This window comes from Solanum tuberosum, unplaced genomic scaffold (assembly GCF_000226075.1).
Source record: "Solanum tuberosum cultivar DM 1-3 516 R44 unplaced genomic scaffold, SolTub_3.0 scf00219, whole genome shotgun sequence".
In the NCBI taxonomy this organism is placed as follows: domain Eukaryota; kingdom Viridiplantae; phylum Streptophyta; class Magnoliopsida; order Solanales; family Solanaceae; genus Solanum; species Solanum tuberosum.
The window spans coordinates 309,589-315,275 of record NW_006239145.1 but is presented as its reverse complement, the minus strand read 5'-3'; the positions used below and the strand labels follow the sequence as shown (position 1 = coordinate 315,275).

Genomic DNA, 5,687 nt, shown 5'->3' with positions numbered 1-5,687 from the left:
TTAAATTAAAGGTCTATAAATTTTCTTTAAATGTCACCAATTTTACATCAATCCAAGTTCGGAGTAAAAAGTTATGACCATTTTACTATAGACACTCTCAACAAAATTTTTAGACATGATTTTCATGAGTCCAGTCTACTGGCCATAAATTGAACTATGTATCATAGATTGAGCTCGTGAATTAAATTTTAGAGACTGATTTTTCGGCCTGATTTCCATATACCCAACCTAGTGGTCGTGGATCAATCTACGAATCGTAGAATGAGCTCGTGATATGAACTTCAAAAAGTCAATTTTGTATTATTTTTATGGATACAAATCACGATTCGTAGATCAAACCACAGAACATAATTTGGGCTTGTGGAATGAACTTCGAAGGCTCAATTTTTGTCATGGATGCCACAGAAGGAATCCTCGATTCGTAGATCCAACCACGGGTCGTGGTTTGCCCTCGTGGAATGTTCCGACAGATTTTTAAGTGGGGTTATCTTAGTCTTTTTCCATTTTTTATAAGCCTTAACCTCAGCGTTTTGGTACCTAATTGGGATTATATCATAATATTATCTCATTATATTCTCATATCTTTCTCCCCAAACTTTGAGCAAAAATCAAGAGCAAACCTAGGGTTTCAAGTTTCTCAATCAAGTTTTCTTCAAGAACTCTTATTCACCCAGGTATGTAAAACAATCATAGTAAGAGATTAAGTTTTTTCTCTCCCTATATTTGCAATTTTAACTAGCAAAATCAAAACTAGGATTTTTATCCCAAAATTCAATATGTTCGAAATTTTATCTATATTCCTATTATTGATTCTTGAATTCATTATAGAGATTTCATTATTTCACATTATTGATGATCTTTGATTATTATTCATACTTAATATTGCACATGAATCTTTTTTTAGCTGAGAGTTATTTAAAAATCTTGACATAGTCTCTCTTATGCATTCTTTTCATGAGTAAGGTGAATTTTAAGTTTTAAGAGTCTGTTTGACATAACTGATGGGAGGTCAGAAGTACTTTTTTTTAGGAAAAAAAACACTTATTTTGAAAAAAATTAAGTGTTAGGAAAATTCTTAAAACTTCTTTTTAATGGAAGCATAAGCAGTTCTTCTGTTGTTGGGAAGAAGCCAAAAAAATTGTTTTTAAAAAAAAACATAAACAAAAGCAAAAAATTATTTGTTTAAGACTAGATATCCCTTACACATATACATATTTATCAATATATCCCTTATTAATTAATTAACATATCTCATGTTCGATTAATTTTCATTCAAGAATTTTATTTTTTTATTTTTGTATAATGATTTTTTTATGTTTTATATTATTATTATTTATATTTTATATTGTATATATTACTTTACGTATTATTTTAAAACAACAATATTTTTGTAGGATTAAAAAAAAGAGAGAAAAAGTAACATTAAAGATTTAGACCCTCCCAAAAAAGTAACAAATAACAAATTTTTATTTTCTTAATTTATGTATTATTTTATTTTAATTTAAAATGTTTAAGATTTTAGAGTATTATAACCCAAAAAAAAAAGATAATACCTAAGATTGAATCCAAGAAAATAGGTAGCAAATAACAAAAAATTCCCTCTTTTCAATATTTTTCAACAATATTTATCTATGTACAATATTGATTGAAAATTTGAATATGTACATTTTAAATAACTAAATTAAAATGTAATTAAAGTTTATGTATTAGATGTTTGAAATAGCTTCTCTATAAAATAATATTACTATTAAAAGCACATTGATACTTGTCTTATTCGTAATTTTACTCTCAAAAGAATCATTTTAAAAAAAATTAGCCAAACACAAGTTACTTATCAAAAGCACTTTTCAAATGAATTTGCCAAACACAAATTGCTTTTTTTTTAAAAGCACTTTTTTGAAAAGCTATTTTTAAAAGAAAACACTTCTAAAAATAAGCAGTTTTTAGCAGTAATGTCGAACAAGCTCTTAAAGTAGTATTTCACAAAGAGTTTCAAGAAAGCATAAATTACTTGCTTCAAGTGCATTATTTTCAGAAAGAAAAGCATAGTTAGCTTTAAAGAAAGCATATCTTCATTTTAAGAAAGTACCATCAATTTTTCATAAAAGCATAGGCTTGTAAAGCAAGTTCAGTACAATTATAAAGAAGCATTTTTTAGTATTAATTCAAGGCGGTGGACTTTTCCCTAAATGGGACAAAATACAGTTATAGAGCATTATTGCATTGTTTTGGGAGTAGTAGTGAAAACCAAGTTGGGTAAGAGTTATACAATCCAAACCCAATAACCATGCAACCAACATAGGATAGGACTGTGCAGTTGATTCGGACGATTCCTCATAAAGTCTCTGGTAAAGACTCAGAGATTGGATCCATTAGTTAAGTTCATCATTTATGATCTTAAGTGTATTTATATGCCTATGTACTATGATTTACCTGCATGTGCCTTATGTTTCAAGGATCTTCTTGATGATAATTGTTGTGTTTTGATTAAGTATTGCAGTGAATGCGCATTAGCCTACATGATTAGCATATGCAGGGATTTCTAATGAAGTATGAACTAAATAAGAGGCGACGAAAGCGAAGGGAAAATGAGCGTGAAGAAAAATACACCTGGAGCAGCCTTAGCGTGCCGCGCCAGGGCCTAAACTACTAGAGCCAAGTTCTGGCGTACTACTAGCGCGCCGCCCCAACAGTCCTGGCGCTATGGTGGCGCGTTGCCCCATGCCAACCCCAACTTTCTAGACAAATTTTAGTTGATTTAGGATTCCTAATTGGACTAGAAATGGAATAATTTTTTCCTAAACTCTATAAATAGGATCCTAGAGATATTTTGTGAAGAAGAACTTCTTTATCATACTTTGTAGCCGTAATACTACTACTACTTCTTCTTCTTCTTCTCCTAGAGATATTTTGTGAAGAAGAACTTCTTTATCATACTTTGTAGCCGTAATACTACTACTACTTCTTCTTCTTCTTCTCCTAGAGATATTTTGTGAAGAAGAACTTCTTTATCATACTTTGTAGCCGTAATACTACTACTACTTCTTCTTCTTCTTCTCCTAGAGATATTTTGTGAAGAAGAACTTCTTTATCATACTTTGTAGCCGTAATACTACTACTACTACTACTTCTTCTTCTTCTTCTTCTCCTAGAGATATTTTGTGAAGAAGAACTTCTTTATCATACTTTGTAGCCGTAATACTACTACTACTTCTTCTTCTTCTTCTTCTTCTTCTCCTAGAGATATTTTGTGAAGAAGAACTTCTTTATCATACTTTGTAGCCGTAATACTACTACTACTTCTTCTTCTTCTTAGACATTAGTAGCTAAAGACCCTTGTTCTGGGGCTTCAACTGCGGGTAATTGTTCAACGCCGATTATTTTAAATTAATGTTGGTTATCACTTTAATTACTTTTGTATTCTTGTTTTAGTATTTCGTGTTTGATCACCATAGAAATAAATATATTGTCTACTCTTGAACTCAAGAGATGGAAAGGTAGATAGACCAAAAAATACAAAGAGCTCGAACTCTCTTGCATATCACTTGTTCAAATTTGTATTCAGGATTGACACACGGACAAACACCGAACTTGGTTACGAAACAATATGGAATATAAATGATCACTAATTGAGTCTGTCTATACCTGCTCAATGATGTAGTTAGACAGTCTAATGGAGTAGGTGATTAAAAGTCAGGAGATCATGATCATAAAATCAACCCTATAAATCAGTAATTTGATAACCGTAGTTAATTCATTATATGAGATGTGATACATGAAACCTTAAGCATGTTGCAACCCTGAAATTTGCCAACCATTGTAAGTAATTTTTTTTATTTCATTCTTAATAATTAAATACAAATTAAAATCTTTTGGCATACCTGAGTAAATAATTAGACTAGTATAATTTAGTAAAATAGTTAATCAACAAATCCTTTGGATTCGATAATCGGGATCTTTTAGAGCCACTATATTATTTGTGCGACCACGTATACTTGCGTGTGTAATTAGGAGCAACACTTTACTGTGGCAAAATATAGCATGACTCTGACAACGTGGCAAGACGTTATATCATCATAATGCTCAAAGTGATGGTTATTGGTTAGATAAACTCTCAAAGAAAAGTAAATCATATTATTTTCAATATTTGCTACTATTGCATATATATTAACATGTAAAACTTGGTTGTTAAAGTACACATGCATTCTTTACTTTTCAGTTGACTATTTTAAAGTTTACCTTTAGATTTACTCTTTCAGTTTAGTTTACCACTTGTTTCATTCAGTTGTTTTACATACCCTACATTTCATGTATTGACGTCATTTGACACTATATCTTTGAATGATGTAGATTCATGTATTCAGGATCAATAAGAGATGCTTCTTTAGGACCTTTTCCTATTAACATTTGGTAAGACCTCCTTACTTTCAGAGGGCTCCAGTTTATCTAATTTATTCAGTATTTAGTAGACATTGCTAGTAGAGTATTCAGATAGTCAAGGATTTTGTCCCTACACCTATCCTCAGGTTATTAGAGGCTTCATAGATAAGTTAGATGAGTTAGTCGAGTCGTGGTTTTCTGATGTGCTCAAACTCATTTATTATTACTATTATTATTAATACTTTTAGATAAAGTTGTTGAGATGATCTATGTTTGTTTAAATCATTATGATGCTCATTTTTTAAAAAGCTTCCACATAAGATATTCAGTCTTCTAGTTAGCAGTAAGTGAGACCAAAAATTTGGTTGGGATCAAAAATGGGTTTTAGCGCCGGCCACGTCTAGAATATGCTCGGAGCGTGTCATTATTTATCTCATATTAAATAAATAATAATCACGTAATCCAAAATAACTTAATTTATTCCGAATCAAATAACCCCCAAGGAATTATTGCCAATACAAGATGAGAAAAATTGCACATTTATAGACAAATTATTACTAGAATCATATTATTTTAGAAGGAAGAAAGAGAAGGAATATTTCTTATCTTGGTTAATGTGACATAAATTTTGTTTATTTATTTATTATATCAAAAGTTTTTAACGTTAATTTTTTGTAGTTGGATAGTCCAAAATCCAAATAGGTGCTTATATAATATAAAATGAAGACAGTGTGTTCACAATTGTCAGGATGGCCGAGTGGTCTAAGGCGCCAGACTCAAGTTCTGGTCTTCGTAAGAGGGCGTGGGTTCAAATCCCACTTCTGACATTTTTCCCCTTAATTTTTGTTGAATTATTTTCACAATTGAACTGGCTTTAAAAAACATAAATGATATTTACAACACTTCCTTTGCTTAGTATTTTCCTTTTTCTGTCTACCACTTATTGTTACTTGAACTAATATTGTCATTGCATCTTTGCAAAATGAATCTCTTTTGGTTAAGAATTGAAATAGATAAAGTACAAACTTAAGCAAATTTAATTGAAATAGCTAAATCACCAATCCTTATTGGCTTCTATTCTTGGTTAAAAATACACTCCTTTCGTCTACTTTTAATTATCATGTTACGCTTTTCGAAAGTCAATTTGACTAAAAATCTCTTTTTGATTAAGAATTGAAATAGATAAAGTACAAGCTTAAGCAAATTTAATTGAAATAACTAAATCACCAATCCTTATTGGCTTCTAGTCTTGGTTAAACATATACTCCTTCCGTCCACTTTTAATTATCATGTTGCACTTTTTGAAA

At 30.5% G+C, this 5,687-nt stretch overlaps 1 non-coding gene across 1 annotated transcript; it reads left to right on the top strand.

The window, feature by feature from the left end:
- Nucleotides 1-5,123: 5,123 nt before the first annotated feature.
- TRNAL-CAA (transfer RNA leucine (anticodon CAA)) lies at nt 5,124-5,207 on the top strand. Its single transcript has one exon. It is a non-coding gene; the product is annotated as a tRNA-Leu (tRNA).
- Nucleotides 5,208-5,687: the final 480 nt, after the last annotated feature.